This window comes from Triticum aestivum, chromosome 2A (genome assembly GCF_018294505.1).
Source record: "Triticum aestivum cultivar Chinese Spring chromosome 2A, IWGSC CS RefSeq v2.1, whole genome shotgun sequence".
Taxonomy (NCBI): Eukaryota; Viridiplantae; Streptophyta; class Magnoliopsida; order Poales; family Poaceae; genus Triticum; species Triticum aestivum.
Window position 1 is genome coordinate 503,839,007 of NC_057797.1, and position 18,594 is coordinate 503,857,600.

Below are 18,594 nucleotides of genomic sequence, written 5' to 3' on the forward strand. Positions count from 1 at the left end.
GAAGCCGGTGGGCGTAGACACAGACGGCTGGGGCCCACGCCCAGCCGGATTACCATTGTACCCCTGGGGGCTAGGCCTATATAAACCCCCAGGGTTCCCATGCAGGGGAGATCACTCTTTGGATAGATTTTAGACGCCACAAGGAAAAGAGGAGCGGGCTAGCCTGGCCCTCCCTCACCCTTTCACCGAACAGCTCAAGGAGCATTCTGTAGCAACCCACCGAGCTAGTGATCATGCGGAGACCCCGCAGAGCAGCATTAGGGGTGTTATCTCCACGGAGAGCCCTGAAGCTGGGTAAGATTCGCCAGCGTGCATGTCTTCGCGTTATCCCGTTTCCAGGCACGGGCGATGTTTTATTGGCTCCCACAATGATAAGCCATCCATTGGCATATGTCGCACCAACCACCCGACAACTGAACAGGATGAACGGGAAGATGGGCAGGTTAGCCCTGGTAAACAGGCCACGCACGAAGACTCGGATGACGGTAGTTATCTTCCGCTATCCGAGGATGAGGCGAGCCTCGGCACTGAGGATTTCATCGTGCCTGAGGAACCTCTTAAGCAGGAGCGCTTCATGCGCCAGCTAATAGCCACTGCAAGGAGCCTGAAAAGAAGCAGCGGCAGCTTCAAGCTGACCAAGATCTGCTCAATGACAAATGGACCGATATCCTACCAGCCAAGAATACGGCCTCAAGTGCCCAACCAAAAGCTACCCGAAGCGCAAATTGCTACCTCAGTTCGACAAAGAGGTGCCGGAACACATACCACCATCGCGCAATGCGGCTGACCGACCACCACGTGGTCGAGATAAAACGGCAACTCAAGCCGAACACCAGCCCGCCCCGCCTCATCGCAAAGGCAGAGGTATGCCAGCTCGCGGTCATACATGACCTTCGGCAGGACCTGAACAATAAAGCAGGACATACTAGATCGATCTATAGATCGCGAGGATGTGCCCCGACACGGGACGACGACCATCTATTCGGACGTGACAAACCCAGTCATGCGCAGGCTGAAAGCTGCAGATGGACTCCATCAGAGCTACGTCGTGATACGGCCCGATATAGAGGCGCCGCGCACCCTCATTGCTTCACCAACGAAGTCATGGAACATGAATTCCCTGAAGGGTTCAAACCCGTGAATATATAATCGTACGATGGAACCACAGACCCCGCGGTATGGAACAAAGACTTCATCCTCCATATTCATATGGCACACGACGATGACCTTCATGCCATCAAATACCCCCCCCCCCCTAAAACTCAAAGGACCAGCCCGACACTGGTTGAACAACCTGCCCGAAAATTCCATCGGCAGCTGGGAGGACTTGGAAGAAGCCTTCCTCGATAACTTCCAAGGTCCATATGTTCGACCTCTGGACGCTAACGACTTAAGCCATATAGTCCAACAGCCAGGAGAGTCCGCCAGGAAATTCTTGACTAGGTTCTTAACTAAAAAGAACCAGATTGTCGACTGTCTGGATGTCGAAGCCCTAGCGGCCTTTAAACACAGCATCCGCGACGAATGGCTCGCCCGCCACCTCGGCCAAGAGAAGCCAAAGTCCATGGCGGCCCTCACGACACTCATGACCCGCTTTTGTGCGGGCGAGGATAGTTGGCTGGCCCGTAGCAAAAACAATGCAAGCGACGTCAGCACCCCTGAAGCTAAAAATAGCAACGACAAGTCCCATTGCAACAGATACAAGCGTCGAAACAACAATGACAACACCGAGTATACGGCGGTCAATGCCGGATTCAATGGCTCTAAGTCCGGTCAGTGGAAGAAGCCGTTCAAAAAGAACAATTCGGGCCCATCTAGCTTGGACTGCATACTTGATCGTCCGTGCCAGATTCATGGCACCCCAGACAAACCAGCCAATCATACCAACAGAGATTGTTGGGTTTTTAAACAGGCCGGCAAGTTAAATGCTGAAAACAAGGATAAGGGATCGCAAGGCGAAGACGACGACGAGGAGCCCCGGCCACCGAACACAGGGGGACAGAAGAAGTTTCCCCCTCAGGTCAAAATGGTGAACATGATATACGCTACCCACATCCCCAAGAGGGAGTGTCGGTGTCAAAACTGGCGGATCTGAGATAGGGGGTCCTGAACTGTGCTTCTAGGATCGATGGTAACATGAGACGGGGACACAATGTTTTACCCAGGTTCGGGCCCTCTCTATGGAGGTAATACCCTATGTCCTAATTGATTGATCTTGATGAACATGAGTACTACAAGAGTTGATATACCACGAGATTGTTATGACTAAACCCTAAAAGTCTAGTCTGGCTATGATAACGATTGTCCCCCCTCCGCACTAAGTCCTCCTGTTTATATAGACACCGGGGGGATCTAGGGTTACATAAGGTCGGTTATAAAGAAAGGAATCTACTTATTCAATCGCCAAGCTTGCCTTCCACGCCAAGGAGAGTCCCATCCGGACACGGGTGCAGTCTTCAGTCTTCGTGTCTTCACAGCCCATGAGTCTGTCCCATGGCTAATAGGCCGGATGCCTGAGGACCCCTTAGTCCAAGACTCCCTCAGTAGCCCCCAAACCAGTCTTCAATGACAAGGTGTTCGGCGCATAGATTGTCTTCGGCATTGCAAGGCGGGTTCCTCCACTGGTGACTTCCAAGTAGTGTGTTCGGCCTTCCATTTAATGTTGTACCCCTCAGCTTCTACACATCGACAACTTCAGCTTCCACGTGTCGAGCGAATGCGAGAGGTCAGGGTATTTTTGCACATACGACCTTGACCGTACCAGAAAGGGGCCTATTTAAAGAGAATAGATCTCAGATCCCCTCCAAATCTCACGGAAGAAACCCTCAGAGCTTGCGGAGCAGAACCACCCCAACATGGATAGCGCTCCCAGATCTTCCTCTCGTCCCCACAACTCCGAAAAAGGGGATTGGGAGAGATGTTTAGTTTCTCATAGTCAACTGGTGAAGCTGCAAACACACGACTTTCTTACCCCCATAGATTTGGTCCCCGTACGAGCAGGGATGACGTCCTTCAAGGGCGGGGCTCAAGCGGAGAACTTCCCCAATCCGTCCAGGGGAGAACGAGTATGCTTCGTCCCCTTCTTGTTAAGAGGTGTCGGATTTCCGATCCATCCCTTCCTCCGATGTCTGCTGGAGTATTATGGCCTCCAACTGCATAGTCTCACTCCCGCCTCTATCCTTCATATTGCGGGTTATGTCGCTCTATGCGAGCTATTCCTAGGCTACGAGGCCCATTTCGATTTATGGAGAAGATTGTTCTTCCTTGTCCCTCGTAATCAAGGCGGGTCAATTTTTGAAGTGGGAGGAGCCGAAGTGTGGCGCATCACCGGGACCGGATACCTGTCCGGCACGCCGAAGAAAGCTTCCGAAGAGTGGCCTTCTGAATGGTTTTACATCGACGACGTCGCTCTTCCCGACCCCGTCCGTATGGGCCTCCCCAAGTTTTCAAGTGCTCCGTTGAAGAAACGCCATAGCTGGCGTCCTCAGAGCCTCAAGGAAGAGGATAGTGCAGAGATCAGCCTGCTGCTGGGCAAGATTAGGATGCTTGCCCAGTCCGGATTGTCAATAGTCAAGGTAATGGCGATCTCCATAATGCGGGTGGTCCAGCCACTCCAATACAGAGGGCTGCCCATGTGGCATTATAACGGGGAAGACGATGCTTCACGATACGGTCGGAAGGGCCCAAAGACCCCCGCCGCTCTGGTCAAAATATTGGTCGAACTGTATAAAGGGGAGAAAGAGGAGTTCACCCGTCTCCAATATCGAGACAGATTTTCCATGTATAATCCTCCTAGCTGGGTAAGCTCTAACTCCACTATTTTACTCATGTCCCTAAATCATTCTTGACAGGCAGTATCTTATCCACTTATAACAGGAATGGCGAAAGGTTGTCGAGGGGATCCACGACCCTACCCCTCAACCGGAGAATCGCAACCGGGATCTTGACCCCGGATATGAGGAAGATCTGGACATATTTGTGGAGCTCGAGGATGGAATATTCTATCAGATGAGCTATGATGGTACAGATGTACCCATCATCGCCGATTACCCTGGTCTCCTTCCTGCTTCACATGTAAGTAATCCGGCGATATCTTGTCCAAGAGAGTTTTCCCATTCCTCCTCACCCACTGCACTGTCCTATGCTCAAAAGGGGAGGCGTTCGGCGCGCCATGCTGCCCCGGGGGCATCTCCAACGAGAGCGGCCTCCACACCGGACAAGCCTTCGAAGAGGAAGGCAAACAAAGATACGGTCGAGCCTTCATCAAAGAGGTATGGATTTGCAAATATGCACCTTGGCAGTCACATCCAACTGTGACCTTTCCGTTTACCTTGTATCAGGAAAAAGGTGTGTCGGACTATATCCGGGGGACCGGCCGGTCATACCTCTTGCAGCCAGGATCCAGTTCCTGTCGTAAAGACGGGGGCTAATGCGGGGGTGACGCCGGACTGTCCTCCAGCCGAGGATTCGGATGATGTATACGTCACCAACTCGGAAGTGGAGAGCGTCATGAATCATCGGCACCGCAAGGCCGTTTTACAAGACCTCAGTTTTTCAAAAGAGGCATTTAACGCCTTCAGCTCGGCTGATGCATATATTTGAGCTGCTCGAGATGGGCTTAACAGAGCCACAAAGCAGCATTTAAAAGATGCGCGGGTAAGTTTACTTTGTTTGAATATGATAACCATATGCCAGTAATCCCCGAGACTTGAATCAGTTGGTACAAATGATTTAAGGATCGTTGTATAACCAGGTTCTTACGGAGAAGAACGACCTGCTAGCCAAAGAGCTGGAAAAGTGCCGGACATAGCTAACTGCTGCTACCGCCGAACTGGAAAAGCTCAAGAAGGCGTCCTCTGGTAATATTTCCCTCCATCAAGAAACAATGATTATATGCCAGCTGTGCAGATAATGTTGCTTGTCTCATAACAGGGTCGTCGGACCAACTAGAAGAGAAATTGAAGACCGCTCAAACAAATGAGAAAGAGGCGAAAAGACTGCACGCCGCAGGCGAGCGCGTTCTGACCCGAGTCAGAGAGGAGAAAAACAAACTCCAGGATTCCAACATCCAGCTGGGCGAGGAATTGAAAGATGTGCGGGCCCAACTGGCCGACTCCATGAAGGAGAATAAAAGGCTCCGAGGCGGCATATTCAGTATGTGGCCGGACTTACCTTATAATACTTCGAAGATGGAAGGTACTGACAAAGTTATGTTTGCAGGTATGCTGACATGCCATCCCGAAGAGGAGGTGTCCGGATTGTCGAATGATCTGCTGCAGGGGCTATCGCAAATGCATGAACAAGCTCGATAGGCAATGCAGAGTGTTGCTAAGGCCTTATGGCCGTCCACCTCCCCTCCAGGAAGTATGGAGGATCTTGTAGAGCTATTCAAGGGAGCGCGGTGACGTATGTGATTATGGAAGATATCGGCCTACTAGGAGGGTGCGTGAGAGGCCTGGGCCATGGTGAAGACACGGTATACCAAGCTTGATCCGAATCACATGGCTCGGGTCGGACCTTTAGGGTCAGATGGGAAAGAAGTGCCTGTTAATTTGGTATATGACCAAGTAACAGTAGCTGCAAAATATTTCCAACAAGATTGTAAGTTAGATAGCCTGTTGGATGGTATAGAGGAGGAAATTTATGAGTCTAAGTGACTATGTACTTTCCTTGACATATGTAAATTCTAGCTGAATGGTAAAATGATTGTCATGGCAGACCTTTTCGCTTCAACCTCGGGACCCGAAGGTGCAGAGTGTTTCCGAATACCCATGCAGCCGAATAGACCGGGGAATGCATGGAAACCAGGCGTAGGGGTCATAGTTTCTTGAACGGACAAGTTGTATTCAGCTAGTTATGTTATATTACGTTAAAGTTGTAAGAAACATCTTACAGAGAGAATAGTTCCGTTAAGGGTTCCTTTCCCTGGGTGTGCATGCGTTACAGTGCATGTCCGAATTGTGATTTAAAAAATCGCAGTATATATATATATATCTTCTGGGGGTTCGCAATGGAGCAAATGCAAAAACATCTTTAATCCACCGACCAAATATTCCCTTAAGAATGCTAGCTTTGGGCTTCACCCAGTCTGAGGCACACATCCGGATGACCCAGCAGTAACAATCGCAGAGGTGCTCCCTTTATGCCCTAGCCGAACTAACGAGAACGTAGGGCATAAGCACAGGAGCCAGGCAACCTAGCTTGGCCAAAACTTAAGTCATATCGATGCATATAATGACGAAGAAAAGGTACATATGGGAAAAACGCATATGTGATGGGCTTGATGCTCGGATAATAATAACAAGCTTCTGTACAAGAAGCCCCCAGGTATGATGGACGTACATATTCGAAAGCATATGTGTGCGTCAGGGGTGCGCGGTCTAACCGCACGAAAGCTTTAAGGCTAAAGAGAAAAATGAAAAGAGAGAGAAAGACGAAAAAATGTATTATGGAAACAGCAGGGGAAGGAGACGAACAAAGAGTTCGGCGCTTAGGCGTAGAATCTTCGGAGTCTGGCCGCGTTCTAGGGGTTCGGCTCGAGGCGATTATCTGACGCATCACGCAGGCGGTACGCTCCTCCGATGAGAACCTCGTCGATGATGAAGGGACCCTCCCATTTGGGCTTGAGTTTGTCCTTTTTCTTCTCCGACAAGCATAGAACAAGTTCGCCAATGTTATAAGTCTTGGCCTGTACCTCTATGCTTTGATATCTGCGGGCCTGTTGTTTATAAAATGCGGAACGGGCTTTTGCAACGTCACGCTCCTCCTCCAGGACGTCTAGGCTATCCTGCCAATTGAGCTCGGCCTCTCTCTCTTTGTACATGCGCACCCGAGGTGAGTCATGTATAATGTCGCAGGGTAGCACAACCTATGCGCCGTACACCATGAAAAAAGGTGTGTATCCGGTAGTGCGATTGGGCGTGGTCCATAGCCCCCAGAGTATGGAGTCAAGCTCCTCAACCCAGTGTGTGTCTGATTCCTTCAAAGAGCGCACTAGTCTGGGCTTGATGCCGCTCATAATAAGACCATTGACTCATTTGACTTGACCGTTTGTTTGCGGATGATAGACAGAGGCGTAATCTAGTTTAATGCCTAGATTAGCACACCAGGTTTTCACCTCACTGGCTGTGAAATTGGAGCCATTATCGATGATGATGCTATGTGGAATGCCAGAATGGTGTACAATACCAGATATTAATTTTATCACTGGCCCGGACTCGACCATTTTAACTAGTTTGGCCTCTATCCACTTAGTGAATTTATCCATCATAACCAGCAGATATTTTTTCTTATGGCTTCCTCCTTTAAGGGATCCAACCATATCTAGTCCCCAGACCGCAAAAGGCCAAGTGTTGGGGATTGTTTGTAGGGTGATACGTCTCCAACGTATCTATAATTTTTGATTGTTCCATGCTATTATATATTCTGTTTTGGATGTTTAATGGGCTTCTTTATACACTTCTATATTATTTTTGGGACTAACCTATTAACCGGAGGCCCAACCCAAATTGCTGTTTTTTTTGCCTATTTCAGTGTTTCACAGAAAATAAATATCAAACGGAATGAAACCTTCGGGAGCGTAATTTTTGGAACAAACGTGATCCAGAGGACTTGAAGTGGACGTCAAGCAACCAACGAGGAAGCCACGAGGCAGGGGGGCGCCCTCCACCCTCGTGGGCCCCTCATGGCTCCACCGACCTACTTCTTCCTCCTATATATACCTACGTACCCTGAAAACATCAGAGGGCACCACGAAAACCTAATTCCACCGCCACAACCTTCTGTACCCGTGAGATCCCATCTTGGGGCCTTTTCCGGCGCTCCACCGGAGGGGGCATTGATCATGGAGGGCTTCTACATCAACACCATAGCCTCTCCGATGATGTGTGAGTAGTTTACCTCAGACCTTCGGGTCCATAGTTATTAGCTAGATGACTTCTTCTCTCTCTTTGGATCTCAATACAAAGTTCTCCTCGATCTTCTTGGAGATCTATTCGATATAATCTTCTTTTGCGGTGTGTTTGTCGAGATCCGGTGAATTGTGGGTTTATGATCAAGATTATCTATGAACAATATTTGAATCTTCTCTGAATTCTTTTATGTATGATTGGTTATATTTGCAAGTCTCTTCGAATTATCAGTTTGGTTTGGCCTACTAGATTGATCTTTCTTGCAATGGGAGAAGTGCTTAGCTTTGGGTTCAATCTTGCGGTGCTCGATCCCAGTGACAGTAGGGGAAACGTCACGTATTGTATTGTTGCCATCGAGGATAAAAAGATGGGGTTTATATCATATTTGTCAGGACCCCGATTCCAAGTCACATCAATCTAGCCGGTAACACTTCATATCACTCTGCGGCCTCACGCACGGTATCTCACGGGTGTCGCCTTACCATGGCCCGGGACCGTTTGCGCCTTTTGGCTCACGTATATGATAGTGTCGCTAGCATCCATATGACAGAGAACCCGGGCCGACATGGCTAGTCGTGAACCCAAAGCGGCACAGACCTATGGAGACAGGCATACATGAATCACATCGAGCATGTCGGTCATCAGCAAGTGATTCTGGGCTGTAGCACTGGGCTAACAGGACTCCGGGGAAGCCGGGCTGTAGCAGGCTAGACAGGACTCCGAATATCACCGCGTGACATTTCCCCGAAGGGATAGACATAGGAACGAAGTGAAACACATGCCGGCCAGTCAAGTGTCCTGAGCAGTAGTGCTGGGCTAGCAGGACTCCGGTGAACCGGGCTGTAGCGGACTACTATGGCTCGAGGAACACTAGACTACATTTCCCCATAAGAAAGGCTGCCAAGGATAAACAACTAGATTGTCGGATCCCACTCATACCAAGCATTTCAATCATACACACAATATGCCCGATATGAGTACATACAACATGGCATCACAACAAAACTCTACAACTCAAGTACTCTATTTAAAGGCTCCAGAGAGCCATACATAACATGTTCATACAGATAGGGGTCACATGACCCGACACTCAAGTCATACACTCATACAAGCACATGCGGAAGCAACTAGTCTAAGTACAGACTCTAGAAAGAAAGAAGGCTTCTCGAAGCCTGTTTATCTACATAGGGCCCTCCATGGCCAGGATCACCACCTGGGTGGCTAGTCACTCATCGACGTCAAGGTCTACGTAGAACCCATCAGAGGGGGCGGTGTTGTCGTCTGAAAACAGTAATTAAGCAAAACATGAGTACAAAGGTACTCAGCAAGTCTTACATCAGAACCTACTAAACATGCTTATTCTCAAGAAGGTGGTGGGGTTAATGCAGCAAGCCAGCTTTGACTCTTGGCTAAGCTATCCTACGGAACTTCACCAGTAAAATAGTTTTCGCACACGAGTCCACTACTCACCAACACAATACTCCACCGTGGATCCTCCCTCGCCATCCTACGAGAGGGCCATCCTCGGTACTCACACTTATCTTGAGTCTTTTAGTAGTATCCATTAACTTGTCTATGAACTGTATAGGCAACCAAGTAGTCCTTTACCGCGGACGCGGCTATTCGGATAGTTTTATACCCTGCAGGGGTGTACTTCTTCATACACGCTTTCACCACTTACCGCCGCTTACACGACATGTACTCGGCAACCTTCAAGCGGAATCCCAGCGAGGGTGTCGGCCACGGCCTACCTAACACTTAAGTCTCTAGTCCAGGTTTATCGCCTATCCAGGTTCCATCCACAGGGAGTCCGGCCGAGGTTTCCACATACGGCCCCGAACGATGTGAACAGGGTCCCGAGACGCCTAACGGGCGCCCGGCATACCCGACCATGGTGTATCTACCGCAACATAGCCCACCCCTAGGGTCAACCCTACGCACGGCCGCCAACACATAACCTACAAACACCAGAAACTATTTGCAACTCCTGGACAAAGTACTAAGGTGATTAAGAAGCCGAGAGGGTCCATTGGTTTCGGGCCCAATGTACGGTAGTAACTGCATCTTAAATCACACATACAGATCTCAGTTCTTAGGGACGGCCTTAATGAAACAACCCACCATGTACTCCTACATGGCCTCTCATCGATACCTTTACCAAATCATGTTCAACACATCCCTCACATTATTGACATAAGCATTTCACTCTAGCCCATCACCCAGATGAACCAGACCTGACACAACTCTAAGCATAGCAGGCATAGCAAGGTAGGAATCACATACATGGCTCAATCAACTCCTACACATGCTAGTGGGTTTCATCTAGTTACTGTGACAATGACAGGTCATGCAGAGGATAAGGGTTCAACTACCGTAGCACACAGCAGTTTGAATCACGTTGTCTTAATGCAGTAAACAAGAGCAGAAGCGAGAACATGGGTTTGTATCAGAATGATCACTGGTTGCTTGCCTGATGGAGTGGTAGTGGGATACTGCCCTTCAGTTGGATACTCGTGAATATCCTCGGAGGCAGAACCTACCACGAAGAACACATTGGAAAACAATCAACACATGACGATATGCAACAATATGATGCATGCTATGACGGCAATATGAATGTGTCTTGGCCTAATGCAAGTTATAATAGAAAGGAATGAACTCATTTGGATCAAAGATTCAAATATTAGCTCATTAAACATGGCCTTAATAGTGCATTTCCTTATTCTTCTTCAATAGCAAGGTAAACTTATTTTGTCATGCATGAAACCATTACAGATGGATAGATTGAATTTTTCTGATCATTTTTCATATATAAATCTTTGCATTTGGAGCTATGGTTGATTTTCTATGAATTTTAGAAGTTTTGACTATTTTCTGGAAATTCCTGAATAAGAATAAATCCAGAAAATGCATTACTGCGTCAGCATTGCGTCATGCTGACCTCAGCAGGTCAAAGGCGCCAGCCCAGGTCAAACCTGACTGGTGGGCCCCTTCTGTCAGCCTCTCAGCTAATTAACAGGGTTATATTAACACTAATTAGCTGTCAGTGGGGCCTGGGCCCACATGTCAGTGACTGATTTAATTAAAATTAATTAAAACTAATCCTAATTTAGTTAGCAGGCGGCCCCACCTGTCATAGACTTAGGGGGGTCTACCTGGGCCCACCCAGGGGTCAAACTGGGTCAAACTCGCCGGCGTTGAGCCGCCGGCGAGGCCGAGACGGCGGAGGGCTTCGGATTTGGTCCTCCGGTGACCAAATCGACGGCGGAGATGTGCTACGCGTAGCTGGGGCTCGTGCGCATCTAGTGGGGCAAGTGGGAGGAGCTGGGGTGGAGCGAGCTCGCCGGAATCGAGCTCGTGGCGGCGGCCGGAGTTCGGACGGGGTGGGTTTCGACTCTACGGTGCACGGGAGGAAGAACTGGTGGTGGCTACGGGCTCTTGGTGCTGCACTGAGCACAAAGGCGAGCTTGGCTTCGAGCCACTGTGGCTCTGGCCACGACGGCGCCATGGCCGACGGTGGGGAGCTCTCGGGTGCGGTGGAAGCGGCGGCTACAGAGGCCAAACGAGCACGGGAGCTAGGGGGAAAGGAAGAGGAGCTCACAGCGGAGTCGGGGAGGGGGTCAGCGAGCTCGGGGAGGTCCTGGCGACGGTGAATCGGCCTGAGACGGCTTGGGTGCCCGAGGTTGAAGATGAGGGCGTAGACGGCGTTCGGTGGCGTTTGGGGTCGCGTGGGTCGGCGAAGAGGTCCAGGGCGACGAGGCGGAGCTATTGGGCTCGTCAGAGGGGCGAGGGAGTGGCTGTGGTGGCAACTACGGCGATCGGCGGCAAGGTTCGTGCTCGGCCATCTCGGGGGAGAGAGAAGGAGATGAGGGGGAGAGTGAGCGAGGATGAGAGGGGGACGTGGGGGTCGCGTGGCACCTCTAGGCGTCTCCAGGCGTAGGCCGAAGCAGGAGGTGGCCGGCGTGTGGCCGCGGGCGCCGGCCACGCGCTCCGCGTCCTTCTGGTGCGAGGAGGACGACGACTGGCGAAGCCAGTAGGCTGGGCCGAGCCAGGTGGGCTGGCCAGCTCAGGTAAGGCCCAGGTGGCTTCCTTCTCTCTTTTTTTTGTAAATTTGTTTCTGTTTTCTATTTAACTGCAATTGTTGGGCTTTATTAAAAATACTAAAACATTTCCAAAAATCCTGAAAATAATTCTGGGCTCTGTTTAGATTATTTCCAACAGCAAACATTTATTTCCAGAATTATTTGAGCATTTAAATTATTTTATAGCATTTAAATGCCCAAATTCAAATAATCATGATTTAATTCAATGACCTTCTGTTGACCTAGAAAAATGTGCACCAATTTTGCTAGAGGTTCTAACCCAAGACAAAGAGGGTGAACTTTTTAGAAGGGCATTTCAGGTTCATTGAAAATAATTTTAGTAAACCCTAGTTGTTTCCAGGGGGGTGTTGGGGGTTCTGTCATCCCCATTTCAAATTTAAGAGAAAATAGACATGATGCACATTCTAATGCTTGAACTAGCTAGGGTGTGACAACTCACCCCCACTCAAAAGAATCTCGTCCCGAGATTTAGGATCCTCCGGGAAGAAGGTGGGGTACTCAAGTCGAAGACGATCCTCCCTTTCCCAAGTGGCTTCTTTCTTGGAATGGTGTGACCATTGAACCTTGAGAAACTTGATATTCTGACGTCGAGTGGTACGCTCGGCTTGATCAAGGATACGAACGGGATATTCCCGGTAGGAGAGGTTATCTTGTAGATCAAGCGTTTCGTGGTCCACTCCACGGATAGGATCCGCGAAGCAACGCCTGAGTTGTGAAACGTGGAAGACATCGTGAACTCTGGAAATATGCGGAGGTAGTTCCAATTGGTAAGCAAATTCTCCTTGTTTGGCAAGAATGCGAAAGGGTCCAATGTAACGAGGAGCCAATTTGCCTTTTATACCGAAACGATGGGTTCCCTTTAACGGAGTGACCCGAAGGTAAGCCTTCTCATCGACTTCATAAGTCATAGGCTTATGTTTACGATCATATTGACTCTTTTGATGAGATTGGGCTGTTTTCAATTTCTCACGAATAACGCGAACCTGCTCTTCTGCTTCCTGAATCATATCCGGGCCAAAGAGTTGTCTTTCCCCGGTTTTTGACCAGTTAAGAGGCGTTCGACATTTCCGTCCATAGAGAACTTCGAAAGGAGCCTTGCCTAAGCTGGCTTGATAACTATTGTTATAAGCAAACTCCGCGAATGGAAGGCATTTCTCCCAACTCATTCCGAACGAGATGACAGTAGCTCGGAGCATATCTTCCAGAATTTGATTGACTCGCTCTACTTGACCACTTGATTGAGGATGGAAGGCGGTACTAAAAGAGAGACGAGTTCCCATAGCATTTTGGAAACTTTCCCAAAATCGAGAGGTGAAGAGACTCCCACAGTCTGAGTTAATTTCCAATGGAACACCATGAAGAGACACTATTCGGGAGATGTATAAATCGGCTAGCTGGCTAGCGGTGATACTCTCACGAACAGGTAGAAAGTGGGCTACTTTGGAAAGACGGTCGATCACGATGAAAATGGCATTATTCCCTCTCTTGGTCCTGGGAAACCCAGTGATGAAATCCATACTGATTTTATCTCATTTCCATTCGAGAATAGCCAAAGGTTGAGGGGTGCCAGCAGGCCGTTGATGCTCTGCTTTAACACGACGACAAACGTCGCAATTAGCAATGTATTGAGCGATTTCTCTCTTCATCCTAGTCCACCAAAACCTCTGGCATAGGTCTTGATACATCTTAGTACTACCGGGATGAATGGTGAGAGGGGATTCATGAGCTTCCTTAAGGATCAGCCGCCTCAGGTTTCGTGCCTTTGGAACCACTAGGCGATTCCCAAAGTATACGACACCTTGATCATCAATGGAGAAACAATTCGCGACTCCTTTCTTAATGTTTCTCTTAATACGGGAGATTCCTGAATCTACCTTCTGTGCCTTGATGATCTGATCCGTAAGGGTAGGTTTCGCCACCAGGGTGGATAGGAATCCTTGAGGAACAATGTGAAGATTTAGCTTACGAATTTCCTCATGGAGAAATGGTTGACTTTGTTGTAACATCAGGTTGTTACAATAGGACTTACGACTTAGCGCATCAGCCATGACATTGGCTTTGCCCGGGGTGTAAGTTATTCCTAAGTCGTAATCCGAGATCAACTCAACCCAACGTCTTTGCCTGAGATTCAAATCCGGTTGGGTGAAGATATATTTCAAACTTTGGTGATCGGTGAAGATCTCGCAACGATTACCGAGAAGGTAATGTCGCCAAGTTTTAAGTGCATGGACTACAACTGCAAGCTCTAGATCATGTGTGGGATAATTTTCCTCATGTGGGTGTAATTTCCGTGAAGCATAGGCAATTACGTGACGATCTTGCATGAGTATGCAACCTAGTCCTTGTCGCGAGGCGTCGCAATAGATAATAAAGTCCTTGGAGAAATCTGGTGGTACCAGTACGGGAGCAGATGTCAGGCGTCTTTTCAGTTCCTGAAAACTGAACTCGCACTGTGGAGTCCACTCAAACTTTTTATCTTTCTTGAGGAGTTCAGTTAGAGGTTTAGCAACCTTGGAGAAATTCTCGACGAAGCGGCGGCAATAGCTCGCTAAGCCAAGGAAGCTCCGAACTTGCTTAACCGTCTCAGGTGGAGTCCAATCAAGGACGGCTTGAACTCGCTCGGGATTGACAGCAATACCCTTGCCAGAGATTACATGGCCTAGATAGGTCACTTCTGGCAACCAAAATTCACACTTGGAGAATTTGGCATAAAGGCGATGCTCTTGAAGTTTCATCAATACCAGCGTTAAATGTTCGGCATGTTCCTCTTCATTCTTGGAGTAGATGAGTATGTCATCGAGGTATACTACGACAAATTTGTCCAAGTACTCCATGAAAACTAAGTTCATTAACCGGGAGAAGGTGGCTGGGGCATTGGTTAAACCGAAGGACATCACGGTGTATTCGTATTGGCCATAACGAGTAACAAAGGCTATTTTGGGAATGTCCCCGTTTCTGATTTTGATTTGATGGTAGCCCAACCTCAAATCCATCTTGGAAAAGACTGAGGATCCAGCGAGCTGATCATACAGATCGTTAATCCTGGGAAGCGGGTATTTGTTCTTGATGGTGACCAGGTTGACAGGGCGGTAGTCTACAACCATTCGATCCGTTCCATCCTTCTTCTTGACGAAGAGGACGGGGCAAGCCCAAGGAGAGGAACTAGGACGGATGAAACCCTTTTTCAAGGACTCATCGAGTTGGTTCTTAAGCTCGGCTAGTTCTAAGGGTGCCATCTTGTAGGGTCTTCTAGAAATTGGAACGGTTCCTGGAACAAGGTCTATCACAAACTCGACATCCCTGTCAGGTGGAACACCTGGCAGTTCTTCTGGAAAGACATTCGGAAAATCTCGGACTACTGGAACATCCTCAAGGTCTGGAAGGGGGTTGGCATTTAAGGAGTAAAGCTGGCGCTTGGCCACTCGAGTTAAGACATTGACTGTCTTGACCGATGGGTGAGTAAGTTGAACGGTTCTAGTGGCACAATCGATCTTGGCATAATGAGCTGACATCCAGTCCATACCCAAGATGATGTTTATGTCCGAGGACTTGAGAGCTATTAAGGATGCAAGGAAGACAAGTCTATTGACAAGGATTTCGTTCCCATGGCTTACTCTAGAAGTTTGCCATCTAGAGCCAGGGGTTTGAATTTCCATGGTAGAGGGCATGTCACAAAATGTTGTGTTGTGCAATCGAGCATAGTTCTCGGATATGAATGAATGAGATGCTCCAGTATCGAAAAGAACAGATGCCGGATGGCAGTTAACAAAGAGCATACCAAGGACGACGTTGGGATCCTCATGAGCCTCCTCGGCTGAAACATAGTTGACATGGCCACGTGCAGTGGTGGCCGGCTTGGCGTAGAATGTTTTTCCCGCGGGCTTACCACGGCCAACGGACTTCCCAGTTTGATTGGGGTTGTTGTTCAGGGGACACTCTCGGCTATAGTGACCCGGCTCTCCACACTTAAAGCATGTCACCACATTGGAGCGTGGAGCAGCATTAGCAGCGGGGCCAACATAGGGCTTGGGCGGTGCAAATTGCTGGTTGGGACGAGGCGCCTCAAAGGATGGCCTCGGAATGAACCTGGGTGGCAGTGCCGTGCTTGGAATCCACACCCGGCGCTTCTGAGCTCCAGAGCCGAATGAAGAGCCAAAGTCACGGGAGTGCTTGCATGAAGCGTCATAATTAGTCTGGCCTGTCTCAGCACTGATGGCTTTATTGACCAAATTCTGAAAAGAGGTGCACTCATGCAGACGAAGATCGCGGCGAAGCTCAGGGCTAAGTCCCTTGCGGAACCTTGCCTGCTTCTTAGCGTCGGTAGATACCTCTTCAGGGGCATAGCGTGCCAGATTCCCAAATTCACGACTATATGCATCCACAGTCAGTCTTCCTTGGGTGAAGTTGCAGAACTCCTCCCTCTTGCGATCCATGAGACCTTCCGGAATGTGATCCTCACGGAAAGCCTCACTGAACTCAGCCCAAGTAGTGATTTGGCCGACCGGGCGCATAGCTTCGAAGTTTTCCCACCAAAGGCTAGCAGGGCCTTCGAGGTGATAGGCAGCATAGGTAACCTTGTCGGCTTCGGCTACGTTGGAAGAACGTAGCTTGTGGGTAATGCTGCGAAGCCAGTCATCCGCGTCGAGGGGTTCGACGGAATGGTTAAACTTTGGCGGGTACAGCTTGATAAAGTCATTGATTGACACTAGGTCATTTCGCGGGTGGCGGGCAGTGTTCTGCTCAATCCGCTCCAGCAGGCGGTTAGTCTCACGCTTGTTTCTTTCCGCCTCCAGCATCACTTCGGCCAGAGAAGGCGGGTGAGGCAGTTTTTCACCCCTAGCTGCACTGGCTTCCCCCTGCTCCGAGGCAGCAGGGTTGCTGCGGGTGTTGACCATCCTAGGAGAAAACAAGACAATGGTTTAGATAAGGATGGATCAAACTTAGCAAGGAGTGCAGAATGTAATGGATAACACGGAATGCAGAGATGTTCATCCGTATGTCATGGTAATATAAAAACTGCCATATATATACCAACGGTCATACACATCATACATAGTTTAGTACAAGCCCAGGTTACAGTACAACTATGATGAAAGATGTTACATATCATCGGAGGCATTCCAAGCTCCTATACATTATTTGTCTACACCTCCGGAATTGATTACACACTAAGTCATATTCCACAAGTTACGCAGGACAGTGGAGATACAACTACTACAATACTAGTGGTACTACTACTGACTCAGACAGCTCCGTAGTAGTTCTCATAGAAGTCACCTCCATAGCCTGGAAGTTCAACGTGACCATCCGGGAACAGACGGTCCTGAGGAGCCTGTGGACCATAGGGGCTAGGATGAGGTCTTGGACCAACAAACGGTGGCCTGCGGGGACCACGGGGTGGGGTGATGCCTCCCACATCACGCCAATCCACCATGTCTGGCAGAGCTGATCTCACACGATACAGATCCCTTGTATCCATACATCCAACTTGCACCGCAGGTGCAAACCAAGTCAATGTGGCCCAATGATCAGCACAGGTATTGAAAAGCTCCAGTCTCAAGGCCCGATTCTCTTGGTCCTTATCTTCGAGCATCTCGGCAGTGGTACGAGTTAATGAGTCCTCCTGAGTGGAGTCAGCACAGATAGCCTGAAGATACCCTTGCGCTCCAGGAAGTGAAGCTGGCATGTAACGGAAGTCGGTGTTCCGAAGCAGGCCAGTCCGGACTCGCAAGATGGTCATCATGGAATAGGCAGTATCCTGCACATCCATCTCAATAGTAACCCCGAGTCCATAGGAACAGTGAAGGGGCTCGGTAGATCCAGGATAAGAAGGAAATATCCTGACGGTGCAGAGATATTGGCTTTGATTAAAGTCGCGGAACTGCTCTTCGACGGTGTATTCGGGATACCAACGGTAGCCCGTCTCGATCATTACCCGGACTAACATAGCAGTATGACCGGGCACGTCGAGGCACCGAGTCAGGCGAACCACTTGGTTTTGAACACGGTTGGCCATCTGAAAGCACAACCACAATGCAAAGACATCAGAATTTCTAGGGAAAATTGGACAGCATAACAGCTGTAAATGCTCAGAAAAAGATTTGAGACATCCACAACAATTCGCAATACCACTCAACAACATCATATCAAGGTTCTGATCCAATTAGCAACATACTAAGAATAGTAGAAACTGAACTGGGACTTGTAACAACAATCCTATAAGCTATTACGGATTAGTAACACGTGAACCTGATAGAAGAAGAGAGCCTAATCCTTAACCCACGTTGAATGAGAAGAGAATGACTCAGATCAGAGGCATAGGGTAAAGGAGTAAAAGAGCCTTACGTTCCCTCCCACAATCAATTCCCCTACATATAACTAAAGCATTTCTAGACTCGACATCGACCAGTTTAGCTCAACGAACCTACAGGCAGTCCGGCTCTGATACCAATGCTGTCAAGACCCCGATTCCAAGTCACATCAATCTAGCCAGTAACACTTCATATCACTTTGCGGCCTCATGCACGATATCTCACGGGTGTCGCCTTACCATGGCCCAAGACCGTTTGCGCCTTTTGGCT